General features: G+C 41.8%; 1 protein-coding gene across 3 annotated transcripts in view; it reads right to left on the bottom strand.

The window, feature by feature from the left end:
* The window catches only part of Pced1b (PC-esterase domain containing 1B), a 61,821-nt gene that overhangs the window by 12,212 nt on the left and 26,125 nt on the right, over positions 1–23,484 (bottom strand). Inside the window, exon 1 of one of the 3 annotated variants that reach the window (XM_090324632.1) lies at positions 8,704–9,674. The exons of 1 other annotated variant lie outside the window; for it this stretch is intronic. The gene's annotated coding sequence lies outside the window, so the exon portion shown is untranslated. Of the gene's footprint in view, positions 1–8,703; positions 9,675–23,484 lie in introns of those variants that run through there. One more of the 3 variants, XM_090324640.1, reaches the window with a different exon arrangement.

Raw genomic sequence — 23,484 nt, 5'->3', positions numbered from 1 at the left:
AGTCTCACCCTAGAAGGTAAAAAAACCTTAGTTTCTTGGACCATGCTCAGAGTTACATGGAGTCTCTCTGTAGCCCTAATTGAACCTGCTCTGGTCTGCTGAGTTCTCTGCCTTCTTTCTCACGTCTGCTTGAGTTAACACTCACATGCTGTTTCCTTACCCTTCCCTTCTCCTTCTCCCTCCCCTCTCTCCCTCCTCCTCCCCCACATGCACAGCCCAAAGCTTGAACTCAGGGCACGGAAGCTGTCCTAGAGCTTTTTTGCACAAGGCTAGCATTCTACCACTTAAGTCACAGCTCCACTTGCAGCTTTTTTAGTGGTTAAGCAGAAATAAGAGTCTCACTGTGATCCTCACATCTCAGCCTCCAGAATAGCTAGGGATGAACTTTTTAAAATTTTAATAACTGAGTTCCTCAGTTTTTATTATTCTTACTGCTATGTTCAAGAGGAAATGGGAGAAGAAAAATAGGGAGATGTTAAAAAAGGAGAAAACTGGGGCCGGGAGTATGGCCTAGTGGTAGAGTGCTTGTCTAGCATGTAGAAAGCCCTGGGTTTGATTCCTTGGTACTACATACACAGAAAAAGACTGAAGTGGTGCTGTGGCTCAAGTGGTAGAGCACTAGTCTTGAGAAAGCTCAGGGACAGTGCTCAGGCCCTGAGTTCAAGCCCCAGGACTGACCAAAAGAAAAAAAAAACAAAGGAGAGAACTATTGATCCCTCTTCTAGCTTATATTTAATTGCATTGATCCTATTATTGTTTGTGTGGTGGGATTTCAAATTGTTTCACTTGATGTCAGTAGGGTGGAAGAATAACTTTATCTACAGTCATAGAACATACAAGCCTGAGGCTGTATGCTAAGCTACAGGCCAGGTAAACATTATGAAGTAGTCAAGCCAGTCTATTCCTTCTCCTTCCCTGCTGGTTTTCAGGAAAAAAAAAACAAAAAACAAAAAAACAGCCCTTAACTTCAGGAGGATAAGTACTTGGAAGGACATGGATGCCTCTGTTGGAATAGAGAAACACAGTGTCTTTTGTTTAGAGTGGTCAAATTTAGGGTGAAACATCACATCCCCTACAAATATTAAGGTGAATGGCAAGAGATCAGAAAAAATAAGGAAAAAATATTTTAAATATTAAGACAAGAACATTTCTCCCTTGTTTTGTCTTTCCCTCCCCCCACCCTTGCTTTCTTACTCTTTTTCTTTTTCTTTTTCTTTTTTTGCTAGTCCTGGGGCTTGAACTAGGGCCTGGGCACTCTTGGGCTATCTCAAGGCTATTGCTCTACCCCTTGAGTCACAGCACCACTTCTGGCATTTCCTGCATAGGTGGTACTGGGGAATCAAACCCAGGGCTTAGTGCATGCTACACAAGCCCTCTACTACTAGGCCACATTCCCGACCCTGCCTCCCTCCCTGCCTCCCTTCCCTCTTTTCTATCAGTACTGGGGCCTGAACTCAGGGGCCTATGTGCTGTCCTTAAGCTCTTTCACTCCAGGTTAGCACTCTACCACTTGAGCCACAGCACCACTCTGGACTTTTTGATGATTAATTGGAGATTTAGAGTCTCATGGACTTACCTAACTGGGCTGCCTTCAAATTCTAATCCTCAGATCTCAGCCTCCTGAGTAGCTAGGAACACAAGTAAAATTCACTAGCGCCAGGCTTTTCCCATGCATTTTAATAAAAGCAGTATGAGTCTCCAGATAGAGCTTCATTCTAGAACCCAACTAATAACATTAGAATGTTAAAATTCAGAAAACTTCATTCCATAGCTTAGAAAATCTTCCATCATTGGATTTTAGCAGTGGAGAAATGAAAGTGGCAACAGAGGAAGGATTTGAGCTGCAAATTGTTCCAGTGTTTTAGATTCTAGCTTGTTTTTGCTGTGACAGATGAAAGGACACACCTGGGAAGATGACTAATCATCAGTAAACATCACAAACCAGAGAGCAGAAGAGTTGTGATAATGCAAATGACTATCTAGCTTACTCTCTAAATTTAAAAAAATTGTTTGAGATCACTCAACAGATTTTCTTCTTTCCAAGAACTCACAAAGATATATGTAGCTAACCACTTTTGCTATTCTGGCTCAGGGTCATGTTCCAAAACTTGTTTAGCTTTTTGGTTTTCTTACGCAGCCCCAGTTGACCGCGCGTGTGTGTGTGTGTGTGTGTGTGTGTGTGTGTGTGTGTGTGTGTGTGTGTGTGTGTGTGTGTGTGTGTGTGGTGTATACTAGTTCTGGGGTTTGAACTCATAACCTAAGTGCTTAGATTAGACCTAAGTCCCTTAGATTATTTGCTTTAGGCTGGTGCTCCACCACTTGAGCCTCAGCTCCATTTCTGACTTCTGGCTTTATTATTTTTTTGTTGGTCATGGTGTTTGAACTCAGGGCCTGGGTATTATCTTTGAGCTTTTCATTCAAGGCTAGCACTCTACCACATTGAGCCTCAGTGCCATGGAGAAGAGTGTCATGGGCTTTCCTGCCAGGGCTGGCTTCCAATAGCAATCTTCAGATGTCAGCCTACTGACAACTCCTGCGTTCTTCAGCCCAAGGCTAGAGCTCTACCACTTGAGCCACAGCATCACTTCCAGTTTTCTGGTGGTTAATTGGAGATAAGAGCCTCGCAGATTTTGGTTCCCCGGGCTGGCTTTGAACCTCAATCCTCAGATCTCAGCCTCCTGAATAGTTAGGGTTACTGGCATTAGCCACCAGCATCCTGCAAGATAAAAGTCTCATGGATTTTTCTGACCAGGCCAGCTTTAAACCAGGATCCTCAGGTCTCAGCCTCCTGAATATTTAGGAATATAGGTGTACCCTTTAACAACTCTAATAGTTCTAGTTACAGATTAAGTTAAGCTCTTTTTTTTTTTTTCACATTTTCTAGCTTAGGGAAGCTATTTCTCTTACTTTCTTGGAATGGAGTGTTTTAAGTGGGCCAGAAACCAGCTCATTCATTATGTACTTATAGATACATTTATCTGAGCCAGCTAGTATGTATGTTCAAATCTATACTTGGCTGCCTTAAAGGAAAAAGTGGCCAAACTTGGCAAAGCATGGCACAATATGGTTTTTCTTTGACTGCAGGCTTAATGCTTGCATGCTTTCAATAATTTCTCTTTGAAGCATTTACAATGATCATTCTAGCCCAGTGCTAGGGCTCATGCCTACTCCGTAAGATTTTTTAATCTTCTATTAACCACCAAAAAGCTGGAAGTGGAAGTGGTAGTATACCTACAAGTCTTGAGAGGAAAAAACTAAGAGTGTGAGACCCTGAGTTCAAGATCCATTACTGCAGAAAGAAAGAAAGAAAGAGGAAGGAAGAAAGAAAGTGTTGTGCCAAGATTGTCCCATGTTCTGGGAATGACCTCCCCCACCTTGCTCAGGGCCCATGTACTTGAACCCCAGGTGGCAACAGCTTGATGCTCAGTGGTTAGACACCTGAGCTCTGATTAATCTTAAAGCGACCAGTGTTTGAGTTACCAAACAGCCAATCAAGTGATTTTAACTATGGAATTTCCCTATAAAAGCTGTGTAAAATCCTTGTTCAGGGCCTCTTAGCATTGCCGGCTACGGGTATGCGGAGGTCTGAGTTTAAACTCGTAATAAACTACCCTTGCTTTTTAGCTTTGACTGTGGCCTCTGGTGGTCTTTTCGGGGTTCTACAACAAAAGGAAGACAATTAGCATTCCTAGATACCTCTGAATAATGAGTAATTTATTCTTGTTTGGGCACGTAGTCTTTCTAATAGTATATTAGGAATTCCAGGTTCATGAATGACAATATCACACATAAGTAAAATTGGTCGTAAGTCAGTACATGTGGATTTTTGGTGAGTACAGTTAGAATTAATAGGGCTAGGAAAGTCGGGGTTGAAGTAGGGCCCAAAAGTGGTTCTGAGGCAGGATAGATAAGACTAGGGGAAATGAAGTATAGTGAGCTTACAGAAAATACAGGAGATTTTCCTGCATCTAATTCCCTCAAGATTAAGGGATCAAAGTCATTTTAGAGGAAAATGAAGTCTGGTGAAGGCAACTCAGAAACATAGTATTTAGAAACATAGAAGCACCATCTATGTCCCAAGCTGCATTCATTCCTCCCTGACAGATGCTTTTCTCACCCTGAGAATTAACATTTGTTTTGGCAGGATCTAGCCTTCCTGGGAGAAATGCTCCCCCAAAACATAACTATAATGCAGACAACAGTAGCCTTTCTTATCTCAGGGAATGATTAGCATCTGTTTTATGGCAGGATGCATTCTTACCTAGAAAACATGCCCCAAACATCCAGAAACTCAGAAAGTGTAACACCAGTAGTGATTAGAGCAAAGATAAAATACCTATCTTTGCATACCTTTCAAATCAGAGCCTCCTGCCTTTACCATAGAAATATCCCTAACAGCCAAGGAGACTTCTCTCCCCCTTTGAGAGCACCCCACTGTGTTAGAGTGTGCCCCTGTCTTTCTGTCTGTTTTTGGTCTTTGTCTGCTTGCTTGCTTACTCAATGAAATGCCACCAGATTTTCTTATCATCTTGACTTGTGCAGAAAGTCTATGACCAAGGACCCTAAATAAAGAGTCCCAATTTTTAAAGAGACACTTTACAAACTCTCATCTGCATCTGGTGACAGTTCCACTATTCAGGAGGGATGGAACAAGAAAAGTGAATTTACATAAGACCTTTACTAGGTCAGGATTTCTGAGCTCTTTCTACAAATGCTCAGAGAATTCTTATGTTTTATATAAGATCTGCATCCTGTTCTAGAGCAGAGACTTGACTTTGTGTGCTGAAGTTGAGTTAAGAATTCTATATCCTTATGGAGCACTCCTGGCTCACACCTGTAATCCTTGCTACTCTGGAGGCTGAGATCTGAGCAGCACAGTGCAAAGCCAGACTAGACAGCAAAGTCCATGAGACTCATTTCTCCACTAAAAACTGCAAACAGTAAGAAGAACAACAAAAACCCTTCACATATACACAAAAAGACAGAAATGGAGCTGTAGCTCAAAGATACTAGCCTTGAGCACAAAAACTCAGGGACAGAGTTCAAGCCCAGGACAACATTACCGCTACTAATAATAATACAATAAATAAAAAAATAAAAATTCTATATTCTTAAAATCATGGTTTGCCAGGCACCAGTGGCTCATACTTGAAATCTTAACTACTCAGGAAGCTAAGATTCTGAGGACCTCAGTTTGAAGCCAGCTAGCATAGAAAAGTCGGTAAGACTCCTCTCTCCCCTTAAGCTGTGGCTTGAGTGGCAGAGATCCAGCTTTAAGCAAGAAAACTATGGGTCAGTGCCCAGGCCTTGAATTTGTCCTCCCATATCAACACCACCACCACCACAATATAGAAACAACAACAATAACGAAAACAAAACTCTGCATGACTGGTGACGTTGAGAGTAATTCCTAACTCTTCTGGGCCCATTACCAGTTTCAGAGAACAAATATACCAAGAGCTAAATACAGTGCTTGGCATTCAGTAAATGGTCAGTACATTCTAGAAATTCCTATGTGGAAGAATCTTGTTGGGTCCTGCCACATTCATCTTGATCAGAATCACCATTTTGCACATCGTATGACCTGGGCACACATTCTAAACAAACAAAGCTGTTAGGACGGTTAGCTGAGCATAGAGCTTGGCATGCCTAGCCACTGATACCTAGAATGGATTCTTTTACTTATGTTTTGAGAAAAGTTAGTCACATTCTAGTTGAGCATGCTCTACCTTCACTCAGTTTAGAAGAGAACATCCAGCCCCAGCACACACACACACACACACACACACACACACACTCTTTGGGGGTACAGGAATCCTGTTTCACTATTATCCAAGACAGTCCCTCTGTCCTCAAATCTCCAATAATCCAAGTTGGATTTGATGCAGTCTGGATCCATTTGTCTGTTTAAAGTCTCATGGTCCCTGAATACTAAATATACACCGAAGATTTAATAGTAGAAAGTAATACTTCAAATGACTAATTTGGGAATAAAATGTAAGTACTGCTAAAGACCCTTTTTGGCAAGGCTGTGTGGATTGATCCCAACTCTACCAGAATAGATTGTAGGCAGAAAGAGGCAGAAACTCCTCCCAAGGCCCCAGTCAAGGCTCAGGGAGACTTTATTTCACACAGCCTCAAAACTGAGCTGGGACTCCACCCCAAACTTGCTGGGTCCCAGCCCTACATTCTCACAGTCATAGTTTGTTGTCATTTCAGCCTGTGAAACCTTTTCACAAAGAATCATTTAATAACATGAGAGAACTGGGCTTTATATTATGTAGCAATGTCCCTTATCTTTATATTGAATTTTATGAGAAGATTCCAAACCACTGAGTTAATTTTCTGATTCCAGTACTCTCTGTGCTTTCCCTCCCTCCCCCTACCCTCTCCCTTCCTACCCTCCCTTTCTCTTTCTCTCTTATTCCTTCTCTCCCTCTGCCCTGTCCTCTCTGTCTTCTACAAATTTGACCATTTCAATTTAGCCTATTTTTTCCTGGGACTTTCCTTCCCGTGATCTGGATTGCATCCTTCTGATTAGGTAGGATTACAGGTGTGAGCCAGCAGTAGCTGGCTCTCAATTTTTTTTTTTTTTTTTTTTTAGGGTGGGTCAGTTGTGAGGCTTGAACTCAGATTTCTTTTGCTCAAGGCAGGTGTTCTACCACTTTGAGCCACAGTGCCACTCCAGGTTTTTGGAGTCAACTAGAGCTAAGAGTCTCCTGGAGGCTTTTTTGTCCTGGCTAGCTTTGAACCACAATCTTCAGATCTCAGCCTCCTGAGTAGCTAGGATTAGAGGCATGAGCCACCAGTGCCTGACTCTTTTTTCATCTTGTAAATATGAAGCTCTACTAATAAATAGCACCTCTCCACCTCCCCCCAACCTCTGATAATTTTCTATTCCACCACTCTGTCTCTTCAGTTCACCTGGCTTCCTTACCTTTTAAAACACAGCTTTGTGAAATCCCAGGCTCATAACTCTTAGATATTCCATGACAGATGCATGATGTTCTCAGTCAGATTATGTTGTACCGTAAATCAGATACAAATCCAGTCACGAGAAGATAGGTCCCCACTTCAACTGCATCTGTTTATTAGTTGCCAAAATTTTCCCTTTCCTCCATTCACACCAGCACAAACTATGCTCATAAAGAAGCTCTATCCTTAGATCTGAAAAAAATACTTGCATGCCCCATTCAGCAACGATGGGGAGGAAATCTTCATTGATCCTTCATACTTGTGCTGGGCACTGTAAAAATGTTCTCTTTTGAATACTTTTCATTTTCAACTTTGATACTTGAGGGCTTTATTATAAACTTAAAACATCTGCATGGGAGCCAGTTGCCAGTGGCTCACATCTATAATTGTAGCTACTCAGAAGTCTGAGATCTGAGGATCATTATTCAAAGCCAACCTAGGTTTTCCATCAAAAAGTTGGAAGTAGACATGTGGCTTAAACAGTAGAGCATTAACTCTGAGAGAAAAAGCTAAGAGAGAGTGCCCAGGCCCCAGTTCAAGTCCAAGAACTGGTACAAACAAATAATCATAAAACATCTGTATGTTCAGATATGATGATGCATACCTGTAATCCCAGCACTTAGGAGGCTTGACACAGAAGACTCATGAGTTTGAGCGTGGGCTACATTGTGACTGTAAGGCCAGCCTAGATTACGTAGTGAAACCTTGTCTCCAAGGGAGAAGGAAAAGAAATGAATATTCAAAAAATTCATACCTTGAAGTGGCATGGTAGATTAACACTGGCAATTTTATTTTTTGTTAAAACAAAAACAGTAACCATTTTTTTTCATGGTAGGATTTTAGATGCAATGATTTTTCTCAGTTTTGAAAATTATGTGAATTTGGTCATACTACATATAAAAGGAGAAAGTTCTAACCTTTGAAAATGCTACAAGCAGTTAAATTCCTGAATATGAAGTTGTTTTGTCTAGGAAGCTAGAAATAACTCAGTTGCTTAGATGAAACATTTGACCGGGGCTTCTTCCACCAGCCTTAGGGCTTTGCACTAGTGTTTTAAAATTCGTGACAAGTTGGAATCTGGTGGTTCAATCCTGCAATCCTAGTTATCCAGGAGGCTGAGATCTTAAGATCATGGTTCCAAGGCAGCCTAAGTAAAAGTCCACATCTGTGAGACTCCTCATCTTCAATTAACTACTAAGACAAAAACAAACAAACAAACAAACCCAGAAGTACAGCATTGGCTCAAGTGGTATACCACCAGCCTTGAGTGAAAAATCTAAGCTAGAGTACAAGACTGAGAGAGTTCAAGCCTCAGCACTGGCACAATGAATATGCAAATCAATGAAATATGTTAGTACATAAATAGTTTATGACAAAAGTATCAGCGAAGAAATGATTCTTCACTGCTAACAAAATTAACTGTGCAAAGCCGTCAAAAGGATCCAATTTAAAATAAGTTCCAAGCAAATGATGTTCAATATGGATGTTCTCAATAAGGAAACTATAGCCACTGGATCTTCCTTCCCTAAGTCAGAAATCTCAAGAGCTCTGTGGCTCCTCCCCCCCACAACATCTGTCACAGCAGTGATAGATATTGTGGCCTGTCCACTTCCTTTCCTATAACCTCCACCTTAATTCATATCTGGAACCCTGTTGTGACTTCCTTAACTCAGTGTCCTATATGTCCTTTTCCTCCTCCTTTTTCTATTTCCAAGAGACACCTCTTACCATTTTTAGCCTTCGTCAGGAGGAATGCAACCATCTCAATAATGTCCAAATGGTTTTGAAGATAGCAGCCTTTCTGCCCTAATCAGGAACACCAGTGGAACACTGAGCAGGAACTCTTCAAGCCTGAGGACCCCAAGCCACAAGACTCTCTGATTCCCCTAGATAGCAACTATACACTATAGCCAAAACTCCATGTGCCTTCTGTTCTGAAAATTTTAGGTGAAATAACTTAAAAAAAACCATCAATAATATTAAGTATTGCTGCTATTTATTGACAGTCCCCTTTCTACCCCAGCCACCATCCATTCATTCATTACCTTTGGAGTCGCCCTAGTTGTCACTGTCTCCAGGAAGTACATGAGAGGAGGGACAAAATTTCTGTAAGGTCTGGGTTTGCCTCACTCCAATCAGCTAGGAAGTGCCAAGGACTGGATCAACCTATCTCTGCCTGCCACACTCTTTGCCCATCTCCTACACCCAATCAGTGGCTCCCAGACAAATAGACAAGCACCCATGCCCCGCCTACAGTGGTGACGTCTTCAAAAATTAAAATATTGCAGCTAAGTCAAGCAGGCTTTTTGGCTTCTGATTTGGAGGGCCACTGGGGCTAATGCCAGGTCAACAGTGTGTATCTGGTTTGGTTTCTAAGGACAGGTGTTTAAGCAGACTCAAGGAGTCCTTGAAAACTTAGTGGACTCTAGGAAAACTTTTTTTTCCAACCTCATTTCTTTAAAGTTTTATCTGGATTGCTTATACTTCTCAAAAAATAACAATATAAAACAAAATGCCTCAACAATTGTCGGGGTTCAGACAGCTGTTAGCCCACAAAGTCCAAAGGAGAGACTCATTCAGAGCTAGATTAACCACAGACTGACATTTCAAGAGGAAATAGCCTCAGAGAAATCTGCAAGCCTGGCCGGTCTTCTATTTAGCAAGTTCTTTTTTTTTTTTTTTTTTTTTTTAAGTGAGAAGAGCTTATCATTTCTTTAAGTAGAAAAACTTAGAGGGGAAAAAGCCCCCCCCCCCCCAATCTTCCCTTCCCTCCTCTCCCCTTCCCCTTTCTTTCTTTTATTTTGTCATTGTACTTGAATTCAGGGCCTGGGCTTTCATTTAAAGCTGGTGTTGTACTACTTTGGGCTACAGCTGCCACTTCTGGTTTCTGGTGGTAAATTGGAAACAGGAGTCCCACAGACTTTCCTGCCTGGGCTGGCTTTGAATCGCCATCCTCAGTTCTCAGCCTCTTGAATGACTCGGATTATAGGTGTGAGCCACTGGTGACTGCATATTCTTTACGTGGTGAGCAGGACTTCATATTCACACATATGTGCAAGGAAGATTTCCTGTTATCAGGGTTTGTCATTGTTGGGTGCGGAGCAAAAGAGAAGAGAAGAAAAAGAGAGGTCTGAGGGCATGGCTCACTAGCACTGAGCCTAAGAGTAGTTAAAGGCAGTTGATTGAAAGCTTTGCTGGTCACGTGCTCACTGGCTGAGGCATTCTTGTCCAATCAGGAGAGAGAAAGCACTTCCCTCAGCTTGCTGCAGTGGCACAGCTGGAGGGCATGGCCCTGTACCCGCAGACTGCTCTGGGGCAGTGGTCAGGGCTTCTTCCTTTATAGAGCTAGTTACTACAACCCTTGCTCTTCTTTATGTTTCTTCGTGGATACAGCTGCCAGCTCTGCACTTACCCTAAACGAATCCAACAGGCTCTCTAAGCCAAAAACATTGATTCGTTTCAGTAATATGTTTTACACATTTGGAACAAAGACCTAAAGTATTTTGGCCCTTAGAAAACCATGGGTTTTACCTGTATCCTTCAAAGTTACCACTAGTGTGATTTCACATGCTCCTTTCCTAATGAGCCTGTGTGTGTGTGTGTGTGTGTGTGTGTGTGTGTGTGTGTGTGTGTGTGTGTGTTCTGCTACTGAAGCTTAAACTCAGAACTTGACACGTAAGATTGGTAATCTACTATTTGAGCCACATTTTCACTTTCGGCTCTTTAATGGTTAATTGAAGATAAGAGTCTCGTGGACTTTCCTGCCTGGGTTAGCTTTGAAATGAGATCCTCACATTCCAACCTCCCTCAGTAGCTAGGACTACACGGGTGAGCCACCAGCACCCAGCTCCCAGTTTGCTTAGAGCTCTGGCTTTGCTAACCACCCATTCACAGCCTCTTTCCCAGCACGGCGTGAGACAGGGAAGTTGGAACCAGTTTTGGTTTTCTATTCAGAGCCAGGTTACTTCTTGGTAGTGTAGATGCCTTTTGTCATCATTTCTGTGGCAGGGGGTTTTGGGTCTGTAAGAGTAGAAAGTGGAAATAGGGCTATATTTGTTTTTCTTCTTGTATTAAAAAAAAAAGATAGCTGGGAATGGTGGCTCATGCCTGTAATATTAGCTACTCAGGAAGCTAATCCGCTTGATCTGCGGATCAGGGTTCAAAGCCAGCCCGGGCACAAAGGGACCTGAGACTCTTATCTCCAGTTAACCTCTAGAAAATGGGAAGTGGGATTTGGCACAAGGGTAGGGTGGTAGCCTTGAGCTGAAGAGCTCAGGGACGGTGTGCAGGAGAAGTTCAAGCCCCATAACCCATAAATAAATAAATAAATGTAAAACAAGGATTTTAGCTACTCAGGAAGCTGAAATCTGAGGATCTTAGTTTGAAGCCAAACCTGTGTTAGGTCTGTATGGGAGAACAACTGCCATTAGCTCTTTGCTCTGCACATCTACATCTGTTGCAGGCCAAGCCATTTGGTGCTCCTAATAAACTCTTTTCTACCTGAACCACATGGTGATCTCCTTTTGGCAGCCCTTACACCCTGGTAAGGAAAATGTATGAAACTCTTATGTCCAACTAACCACCCAAAAGGTGGATCTGAAACTGTGGCTCAAGTGGTACTTAAACAAAAAAAGCCAAATGAGATTGTGAAGCCCTGAGTCCAGCACACACACAAGAAAATGTTTTAGCAAAGTTTATGCTAATAGGGTTAAAGTAGGGAGAAATAGAAAATGAGAGAGAAGCACATCCTGTTCCCCTCTCAGGAAACAGTAGCTGAGGACTCTTCGGTTTCATTTCTTTCTTTCATTTCTTTTCTTTTTTTCTTTTTTTGCTGGTCCGGGGGCTTGAACTCTGGGCCTGGGTGTTATTCCTGGATATTCTATTACTTGAGCCACAATGCCACTTCTGGCTTTTTATATGAGTAATTAGAGATAAGAGTCTCGCACATTCTTGCCCATGCTGGCTTCCATCTACAGTCCTCAGATGTCAGCCTCCTGAGTAGCTAGGGTTACAGGTGTGAGCCACCAGCACGAGGCTTTTTTTTTTTTTTCTTTCTTTCTTTCTTTCTTTTTTTCCTTCTTTCTTTCTCTCTTTCTTTCATGGGTCATGAGGCTTGAACTCTGGGCCTGGGTGCTCTCCTGTCCCCCAGCTCTTCAGCTCAAGTCTGCCTCCCTACCCCTTGAACCACACTGCCACTTCCATTTTCTAGTGGTTAATTGGGGATAAGAGTCTCATGGGACTTGAGTGGCCAGGATGGCTTTGAACTGTGATCCTCAGATCTCAGCCTCCTGAGTAGCTAGGATTAGAAGCGTGAGCCATTGCTCCCGGCTCTCAGTTTCATTTCTAACAGAAGATTGACCATTTAAAAGCCTGTGTGTTCTTTTCTTTTTAAATGATCAGTTAAAATCAAGGAGGCTGAAGAGAGTAGAAGAGAATTTTACTTCATACCCACGAGACTGAAGGAAATACGAAGAGTGAGAAATGGAGAAACACCAGGCACAATGCTAGCTAGAGACAACATTAGGGCTTTGGATCTATTGAGTTCATCCATTGATCATCTTCCTTTTTCTCCTTCCTTTATTTCTCTTTCCTTTTTTTGGGGGAACACCTGGCTAGACATGGTTATGCTACAGCATCTATATGAATTCAGTACCATTGAAAACAAAATGATGAGCAATGTAATTGAGCTATGGTGTTTCAGACACTTTTATGGAATGAATCACTGAATATAGAACATCTATTACTAAATTAGAAAGAAATACAAGTTGGTCACTGCTACTTAGAAGATTGAGATCTGAGGATAGAGGTTTGAAGCCAGGCAGGGCATCAAAGTCCATGAGACTCTACAATTAACCAGCCACACAAAAAAGAAGCCAAACAAATAAACAAACAAACAAAAAAACACCAACACCCTTCCCCTCCCCAAAAGTGGAGCTTTTGTTAAAATGGTAGAGTGCCAGCCTTGAGTGAAAAAGGTAAAGGACAATGCCCAGACATTGTGTTCAAACCCCAGCAATGATACCAAAAGATACAGACATTCAGGACAGGAAAGAGAGTAGATTAAAAAAAAAAAAAAAACAGATAAATTTACAGCTGCTATTAGAAGGGAGTGAATTATCAATTTAATTAATATGGAAAGACAAAGTTTCATTTTCTCATGATTTCATTTTCTCTTGGGACACAACTTTAACTTTTAGAACTATTTCTAAAGACTATCTTCAAAAGAGGCTCCCCTACACCTTTACAGAAACACATTTCTTCATTTAACAAGTTAAAAATAGAGTGCTAATCAATAATTCACCACCATCAGAATGAATACAATACCTCTAAGTGGAATTAGAAGACAGGATAAATGGCCAGTTTTGTTTCTGTGCAACATAATTATTCTCTTATTCTGCATCATGCCATCTTCTACATCTTCATAGCAAACCCTGGCTATACATCTCTGCTTCTTCGTCTTCTTTTTTTTTTTTTTTTTTGCTAGTCCTGGGCTTAAGCTCAGGGCCTGAGCTCCTTGGGTTTTTCTCAAGGCTCTACCACTTGAGTCACAGCACCTCTTCTGGCTTTTTTTCTATGTATGTGGTACTGAGGAATTGAACCCAGGCCTTTGTGCATGCTAGGCAAGCACTCTACCAGTAGGCCAAACTCTCGGCCCACATTTCTGCTTCTTTTGTGCCAGTCCGGGGGCTAGAATGCAAGACTTGGGCTCTGCTGGATGTTCTCCCACTTGAGCCACATCTTTATTCTTGATGGTTAATTAGTCTCAGGGACATTCTTGCCCAAGGGTGGCTTTGAACCATGATCCTTAGCTCCTGGCTTCTTGAATAGCTAAGATTCCTGGCAGGAGTCACTGGCACCCAACAATAAGCTCTGTTCTTTAAATAGCTCCTGGATGAATGAACAGGGACACCTTCTTGGCAGGTTATCTGAGAATATTAGAGTACTTTGATCCAGGGGTCCCAGAAGAGCAGGAAATCTTAATATTCTGAGGAGCTTCATTGTTGAGTCTAAGCAATCTGCAAACATAATTGGTTTCCTTTGCTTTGAAGAAGTTTCGCTTGTGTTTATAACAAGAAGCTATCCAGGGGATGTTTATGGTTCTACCTTATATAGCCAGGCAGGGGTGGTTCACATTTGTAATCTTTGCTACTCAAGAGGTTGTGACATGAGGATTTCAGTTTGAAGCCAGACTCAGCAAGAGAGACTGTGAGACTCATATCTCCAATTAATTATTAAAGAAAAGAAAAGAGGCAGAAGGGGAGCTGTGGCTCAAGTGTAGAGCATTAGACTTAAGCAAAATAAAATAAAAGCTGAGGGCCAGGATGTAACCCCTCAGTTCAAGCCTCAGGACTGACACATATAAAACAAAACAAACAAAAAACCAAAACAAAGCAAAATCACATTGTCCCTGAGCTCTTCAGCCCAAGGCTACCAGCCTACCCCTGAGCTACAGCACCACTTCTGCTTTTCTGGTCTCATGGACTTTTTAGTGCCTGGGCTGGTTTTGAACTGACATCCTCAGATCTCAGCCTCCTGAGTAGCTAGGATTACAGGCATGAGCCACTGTGCCCGTCTCTATTTGTCTTTACCTAAGGCTTATTATACATTAAATGCATTCATCTTTTAGCCCATTATGCTGCAACTATTTTTTATGCCAACTTTTGTTTTCCTTTGAATTAAAAATTAAAAGGGGCCTGCAGGGAAGTTACAGGAAAGCATGCTGGTGCTGGAACAATTGGTGAGGCCTTAAGGAAGAGCTACACTACACAACCACATGTTGTATGGTATAGGGCACTACCAAAGCACTTCAAGTGCATGTGTTATTTACTCAAAGTCAAGGCAGGTAGGCAGAAGACCAGCACTGCAGCTAAGTGAGGACAAAGCCCAGAGCCAGGCCCAGGCTTGGAGAGATAATGAGCAAAACAATGGGGTCAAAATAGCAAATCGGAGAAAACCATAGATAAGTAGTAGTTGATGTGGCATACACAGGCCAAATGCATTCGCGCGCGCGCCTGTGTGTGTGTGTGTGTGTGCGCGTGTGTCCATGCATGTGTGCACATACATACATATACATCAGTACTGGAGCTTGAATGCAAGGGCTCATGCTCTCACTTGACTATTTTGTGAAAGGCTGGTCCTCTACCATTTGAGTCACAACTCCACTTCCAGCTTTTTGCTGGTTAATTGGAGATAAGAATTCTATGGCTTTTTCTTCCTCAATTTGTCTTTGAACCTTGTTCCTCCTATCCCAACCTCTTTTTTTTTTTCTTTTTTTTTTGTGGTCTTGGTGCTGATCTCTTCAGCTCAAGGCTACAGCCCTACCCTTGAGCCAAGCCCCACTTCCCATTTTCTAGAAGTTAATTGGAGATAAGAGTCTCAGATCCTTTTGTGCCTGGGCTGACTTTGAACCTTGATCCTCAGATCTCAGCCTCCTGAGGAGTTAGGATTCCAGGCATGAGCCACCGCCTGGCTCCCAACCTCTTGAGTTGCTAGGATTTCAGGCATGAGCTAATATTACCATAACTTCATATTATTTTTGTTGTTGTTGTTTCCATCCTAAGTTTTGAACTCAGGGCCTGGGCACTATCCTTGAGCTGCTTTTTCTATATCAAAATAATAATTAAGAACATTTTTCCTCAGTCTAATTTATCTCCTCTACTAGCTGCAGTTCTACTTTTAGCTTTTTTTTTTGTCTTCTTCTTTTGGTGGTTTATTAGAAATAAGGGTCTCATAGGCTTTCCTTCCCTGGGCTGTTTTTAAATCCTGATCTCAGATCTCAGCCTCTGAAATAGCTAAGATTACAGGCATAAGCCCCCAGTTCCTATGTCTTTTATATCTGTGCTGAGGGTCTCTTTTTTGACAGTGACTTTTTTCTTTTTTTTTTTTATTGTAATTAGTAAAAGGGTTACATGATATTTGCCAGATAGAAGGTGCATTAATTCACATACATTGATACCCTTTCGCATGTCTTGGTACCCATTTGACAATGACTGTCCCGTACGGGACGTCAACTAGGGCCAAGAACCTAGAGGGAGGAATGAAAGGGACAGGAGACACGAAGAAGGCAGCAAGACAAGCGTTCTGATCAAGCTGCGAATTTTATTTTTCACACAGGGGTTTATATGCCTCTTCAGGAGAGGCAGGAGGGGGTTGGGGTGTGGGAACCGCTTGGGGCAGGGGGTGTGGTAATGGGATGTTTGCTTCTGCTCCGGGTAGAAGCCAGGTGGTAGGATGTTTGCATATCAATGCAAGCAGACATGCAGGCACCAAGAATTCAGGGAAGGGGAGAATGTCTCCGACAAATGACTTTTTTCTTAAACAAAGAAATTCTTCTAAGTCCTTTCTCTTTGTTACCAACTGATTCAGATAAAAAACTTCTTACTGGGAGGAAGCAGGTTAATTTGGGTTGTCAACTTGGTTGGACTGAGGAAATTTGTAAAGCATACCTCTGGTGGTTTGTAAGCGTGTTGGAGATTAGAGTCTCATGGACTTTCATGCCTGGGTTGGCTTTGAACCCCAATCCTCAGATCTCATCCTCCTAAGTGGCTAGGATTACAGGTATGGGCCATTGGCACCTGGCTAATAAATCTTTCCCCAAATACCCCCCCCCCCCGGCAAATATATGTCACAGCAAGGAAAAACTATTTCCCAGGCTTTGACATCGATGTAGCTTGAGTGTCAATGGCCTCATCTGAGGATGGAGGTTCAAAGCCAGCCCAAGCACAAAAGTCTGTGAGATTTTTCATCTCCAATTAACCAGTAAAACTTTAGAAGTGGAGTTATGGCTCAAGTGCTAGAGCACTAGCCTTGAGCAATAAAGGTCAAGGCTAGTGCTCAAGCCCTGAATGGAAGTCCACGGGACTAGCACATGCATACACAAAAAGTAAAGAAATACGGTACATTAATCTTTTTTTTTTCTAGAGGTTTGTAAAAACTTCAGCCTCTTCATTATCGGCAGGAGTGGACTATTATTAGTACCCAGTTCTGCACCAATCTTGTTGGATTTAGCTCTGGTTCCCAAGAGAAAAATGACAGGATATTTCTGTGACAGAAGGCTGTTAATGGTTGCTAACGTCACTCATAAAGAATTGAATTGGTTTCCTTTCTATGTATTTTTTTTACTCTTTTATTTTTATTTTATTTTTCTAGTAGAGGAGATAAATAAGACTGAGGAAAAATGTTCTTGATTATTAAAAAAAATTGGAGCTGTAGCATTCTTTCTGATATATATAGCTTTTGTAAGTCATAGGCCTGAGGACTGTCCCTGAGCTCTTTTGCTCAAGGCTAGAACTCTACCACTTTGAGCTGCTTGCACCACTTTTGGTTTTCTGGTGGTTAATTGGAGATAAGAGCCTTACAGACTTTCCTGCCCAGCCTGGCTTTGAACCAAGGGTCTCACATCTCAGTCTCCTGAGTAGCTAGGATTATAGGTGTGAGCCAGCAGGGGTCAGCTCTGCATGTAGCTTTTCTACCCCATTGTATCCAATTTGGAAAATACAGATGTTTATTACCCAGACCTTTCAGCTTCCTGAAAGCAGGACTTAAATAGTTTAGATATGTAAAGATATTGTTTAGTCATAGGATATGTATGGATATATATGAGAGAGTCATACAGAAAGGAAAACAGAGAGACAAACAGCGAGACATACACACACAGAGAAAGTGAGAGAGATAAAGACAGAGAGAAGGTAAAAAATTATTTTGCTTTATAATGTGGTTGCAACTTCTTGCTTGATACTTAGGCATTTCTTTTTTTTCATATATTTTTTATTGTAATTAATAGAAGGGTTACATGATATTTGCCAGATAGAAGGTGCACTAATTCACATACATTGATACCCTTTCACATGTCTTGGTTCCCATTTCCCTCCCCTACCCCCACCCCTCATCTTGTTTTCCCCCCTTCCCTATCCTTACTTAGGCATTTCTTAAAGCAAACTACAACGTTTCTAAGTTATGTCATCTGGATGCAAGCACACATATTTAAAACCTTCTCTGCTTTAGAAAACAAAAAGACCACAGGGCGCCAATGGCTCACATTTGTAATCCTAGCTACTCAGGAGGATGACATCTGAGTATTGAGGTCTGAAGCCAATCCATGCAGGAAAGTCTGTGAAATCTCCAAGTAACCACCAAAAAAGTTGAAGTGGATTTGTGGCTCAAGTGATAGAGCACTATCCTTCAGCAAAAAAAGCTCAGGGATAGCAGCATCAAGCCCTGAGTTCAAATCTCAGAACAGTGGGAGGGAAAAAAGACATTCTTATATCATTAGCACATATATATATATATATATATATATATATATATATTTGTTATGAGGCTTGAACTCTGGGCCTGGGCGCTGTCCTTGAGCACTTCAGCTCAAAGCTACTGCCTAGAAATAATACTTCCCGTTCTCTAATGGCTAATTGAAGATAAGAGTCTCACAGTCTTTTGTGCCCAGGCTGGCTTTGAACGGTGATCCTCAGATCTCAGCCTCCTGAGTAGCTAGGATTACAGGCGTGAGGCACCGAATCCGGCAAACTTTATTTTTTTGGTTTTATTTTTGGCCAGTCATGGGGCTTGAACTCAGGGCCTGAGCACTGTTCTTGGGCTTTTGTCAAGGCTAGAGCTCTACCATTTGAGCCACAGCACCACTTCCAGCTTTTTCTATGTATGTGGTACTGAGGAATCGAATCTGGGTAGAACCTGTGTCTTAGTGCATGCTAGGCAAGCACTCTACCACTAGACCAAACTCCTGGCCCCAAGACAATCATTCTCATGTACATATCCTGACTCTGGTCTATTTGAAGTACCATCACTATTTTACTTCTTTTTTTTCTACCCTCCCTCTCTGTTTTGGAAATAGTGGCAAAAACTGTGTGAAGTATCTCACTTGTTTACTGTCTGACAGTGTAACCAGGCCAGTGCAATTTCCTGGCAGCGCATTTCCTCAAGGGGAGAACTAGCACCTACTTCCCAGTGCCCTGTGTTCTTGCAATATAAACTGGGAACTCACTCCCTCCTGCAGGCTCACAGTAGCTCACATGTCAGTTTATCAAATGGCATTGACTCTATTCTTGTTCCGACCCTGTTTGAGTCACAAAAGATCTGGGAAAAGGAGACATGGGAAACAGGAGCCAGGAATCAGAGATGAACACTAGTCCTAAGCTTGATTAAAAGCAAGAAATACAGCCAGGCTCCAGTGGCTCACACCTTTAATCCTAGCCACTCAGGAGGCTGAGATGTGAGTACGAAGCCTACCTGGACAGCAAAGTCCAAGAGATTCTTATCTCCAATTACAAACTAAAAACCTGGAAGTGGAATTGTAGCTCAAGTGGTAGAACATTAGCTTTGAGCACAGAAGCTCAGGGACAGTGTCTAATATGTCTAATATCAATATCAGGACTGATATCAGTCCTCATTTCAGGACTGGTAACAAAGAAGAAGACAGAGCACAAGAGAATACTTTCTTTGCTTTAAACTTAAAGTCCCATTAAAAGTACAATGGCTAGTAGAAGGAGATAAAAGAAGAAGAAAAGACTATTCTTTTACTTTGACTTTGACTAGTTTTCCAAATAGAGTGTTCTGAGAGCTAGGCAAAGATATATATATATGTGTGTATATATATATCCTTCTTGGTTTTCTTTATTTCTTTTTGATGGAAAGCATTTATTTTCTATTATGATTATTGTTATTATTGAGTTGTACAAAGAGGTTATGATTCCATACATCAAGAAATGACTACGGTGTTTCTTGGACAATGTCACCTCTTGCTTCACTTTTCCCTCGTTTTCCGCCTCTGTCCCTGTTTACAGGTTGCCTGCTTCATTTGTTACATAGGGTATATTGAATACCGTAGCTTCATTTTTCATGCTTTCTCCCTCCATTCCTGTACCCTCTTTTCACCCTCCTAAAAACTAATGACAACAACAAACAAACAATACCACCAAAAGCAACTGCAAAAACTGTGTGCTTCCATTTCCTGGAATTTGTTTTGATAAATGGCATTTTAGATGTTCAGTGGGGTAATGCCTTTGGGGTCTTCCCTGAAGGGTATCCTCTGTCTGTGTGTAAATGCACAGAGCCCTGTTAGGTTACCTTGTCCAATCATGTTTTAAATGTAGCTTCCACACATGAGAGGAAACATGGGCTGTTTGTCTCTCTGAACTTGGCTTACTTCACAGGATTTGTTCTAGGTCCATCCATTTATCTGAGCAAGAATATCCTAGCTACTCAATCCCTTCTAAGGATTGAAGTTTGAAGCCAGCCCTGGCAGACAAAGCTGAGAGACTCATCTCCAATTAACCAGCCAGAAGCTGAAAAGTGAAGATATAGCTTAAGTGATAGGACTCCACCTTGAAGCTAGGTAAGAACTGAAGGTTCAGAGTTCAAGCCTCAGTGAGAGTGTGCAACCACACACATGCACGCGCGCACACACACACACACACACATACAAAGTGTGAGGCGGGGTTCCTAAAGGAGGTGGTATCCTCTGGGAACTGAACAAGAGCAGGAGTTAGGGCTAGCATAGGGCACCTGCTAGGCAGAAGGAGCCATCCATGCTGTACTCAGAAGCCCAAGAGAGTGGCACATTCAAGGAATGTACCTGGTCCAGCAAGGGTGGCTCAGAGAAGCCAGAAGGGAGCGGCCCATGGGTCTAGAGAACCATAAGCAACTCTGGGCCCTGTCACAGAGATGCATTGTCTCTCCCAGTGGCATTCTATAAAGTCAACAGCATTCTCTCAGTTCTGCACTGTGGGGTAAGAGAAAGGGTTAAGCAGGTTTGAAAAAGACTCCCATTCCTGTTTGACAGATTACTGCCATGGCAACCAAGCTGCAGTCGACCCTCCTCAAGGTCTTTTCTTTGGATACAATAATAAATACTGATAAAATATTACCTTAGGAGAACGTATATATACACACCTATATACATCCATCTATATACATCTATATGCATATATAAACATATTTATTTATTTACTGTCTGTTAAAATACTGTGCTTGACTAGGGGAAAGACTTAAAAGAAAAAGGAAGAATAGTGTTTTAAATGATGTTCTAGAAATACTTTTATGCCTGTGCTGTAACAATTGGAAGCTGTAATGTTTCAGGCACTTGAAAGGCTAAGCATCCTTAGCAAGGTAGAGTGGGGAGAGCTTTCTTTCTCCTAGGAGAAGACTAGGCAGAAGGTAAACATGATTCCACCTCACAAAGCCATAGCCCATGTTGTTTCCTACTATTCCTCCTCTCTGTGTGTGTGTGTGTGTGTGTGTGTGTGTGTGTGTGTGTGTACCAGGACTTGAATTCAGGACCTTGTGTTCTGTCTCGGCTTTATTTGCTCAAGGCTAGTACTTTACTACTTGAGCCTTACCTCCACTTGTGGTTGTGGCCATACTCAAGTTCTAATACAGATTGTAAAACATTATGAAATGATTCAGGCAAAAAGTTTGCAATCCTTGATTTATATATTCCATCCATTCTAATCTAAGACACACTGTCACAACTGACTATCCTCAAAACTGGGATGTGTCTTCCAGCATAAGATTTATGTTGTTGTTGTTTATTCTGTGCTGATTCACAGCTCTACTTCTGGTGGTTAACTGAAGACAAGAGTCTCATGGACTTTTCCTGTGCAGGCTAGCTTTGAACTGTGTTGCTTAGATCTTAGCCTCCTGAGTAGCTAGGATTACATGTGTGAACCACCAGCACCCAGCTCATATATACTGGTTTGTTTTTGTTTTTGTGTTTTTTGTTTGCCAGTCCTGGGGTTTGAACTCAGGAAGTGGGCACTGTCCTTTAGTTTTTCTCAAGGCTAGTGCTCTACTATTTGAGCCATAGCCACCACTTTTGGGTGGTACCAAGGAATGGAACCCAGGGCTTCATACATGCTAGGCAAGCACTCTACCACTAGGTCAAACTCCCAACCCATATATACTGTTTTATAATTAGTTGGCAATAAGTCTTCTTAATTGACCTGAGTATAGCAGAGCATCTTACAATGAGGGAGACTGTAGATTATATAAAATACAGTAGATAAAACATTTTGATTTGGTTACAAGCCCACGTATGGAAGAAGCCAAATTGCATTTGCCACATCCCTGACAGAAAAAGATAAGTTACTCCATGTATGGCACTCATCTCTGCACCATTGCAACCTAGCAACCCATCCCTTCCTTAGAGCAGGCATTCAGAGCCATTGGTTCAGGCATTCCTCCTCCTCATGCAGTCTCACCCGCCCTCCCACCTCCCTACTTCTCAACCTTTTTCTTCCTGCTGCATAGGTTCCTGCTAGAACCAAACCAAACAGAAGTTAAGTTCTGATTTCCACACTGACTTCTAAAATAGAAACAGGCAAGAATGTAATGAATGTAATTTTTCAAGCTTGTAGAAACACGCTGATCACACAGCCAGTCTTGCTGTGGGAGGAGGAAGTAGGAAGATGTGAAGAGAATACAGGTGGTGGGGACCCAGAGAGGTACTGGTGCCACCTGTGGGAGAAGACACACACACACACACACACACACACACACACACAGAATCTGATTATAAGTGGGATATGGGGGCACTTGCCTGAGAATCAAAGGCATTAACATATATCAAATACCAAAAATCTTCTGTCATTCCTTCCTTCCTTTCTGCCTGCCTGCCTGCCTGCCTTCTCTCTTTCTCTTCCTTCTTTCCCCCCTCTCTCCCTCACTCCCTCTTTCTCTTTCTCCCTCATTCTCTATCCCCAACCTCTTGCAGCTCTTTTTTTTTTCTAAAGGCTAGCACTTGAGCCACAGAACCACTTCTATCTTTTTGTTGGTTAGTTGGAGATGAGTCTCACAGAGTTGCTTTCTTAAGCTGATATTGAATTGTGATTCTCAAATCTCAGCCTCCTGAGTAGTTAGGATTACAACTACATTTGGTGACTGCAACACATAACTGGCTTATTAAAGGAAACACTGACCTTTAGGAGATATAGTTAAAAACCAAACCAAATGAAACCCCAGTTCTTTTCAGATTCTAAATCTGTTACCTGTGGATCTTCTGTGATGTGCAGAGCACAGCAGAGATTATAGAGTTACAGGCTGGATCAAGCTTCCTGAATCTAGACTTAACACTTGTAGTCAGTAAAGGAAAAGAACTACCAAGAACTTCCCTGGTAGCTGACTTATTGGGCAAGCCAATAAGTTAGCCTGCTACTGTTGTGGGGAGTCTGAGTCAGATGGCTTTGAGCCAAAGGCTGCCAGCTTTGCTTTCAATTGTGCACAAATGTTTAGGATGCCTGGAGGGTTGTGACAGAGTGGGACATAGCATGGTGGTCCCCACACTACTAAACAAACACATGTGGAAGCATACATACTGTTGTGAGCATTTAATAGGGTGAAAATAGTAGCATGATGGATATAATAAATATAATACAAAAATGGTATATGATGAATATATTGTGGAATGCTAAATGAATATGATATAAAATAGTGATATAATAATCTGAGAAGAGTAGAGTAATTAAATGAAATACAGTAATGAAATGAAACTAAGAAATA

Source organism: Megascapheus bottae, chromosome 2 (assembly GCF_031878675.1).
Source record: "Megascapheus bottae isolate mThoBot1 chromosome 2, mThoBot2.hap1, whole genome shotgun sequence".
NCBI lineage: Eukaryota > Metazoa > Chordata > Mammalia > Rodentia > Geomyidae > Megascapheus > Megascapheus bottae.
The sequence above is the reverse complement of the archived record's forward strand: the minus strand, read 5'-3'. Positions and strand labels throughout refer to the sequence as shown.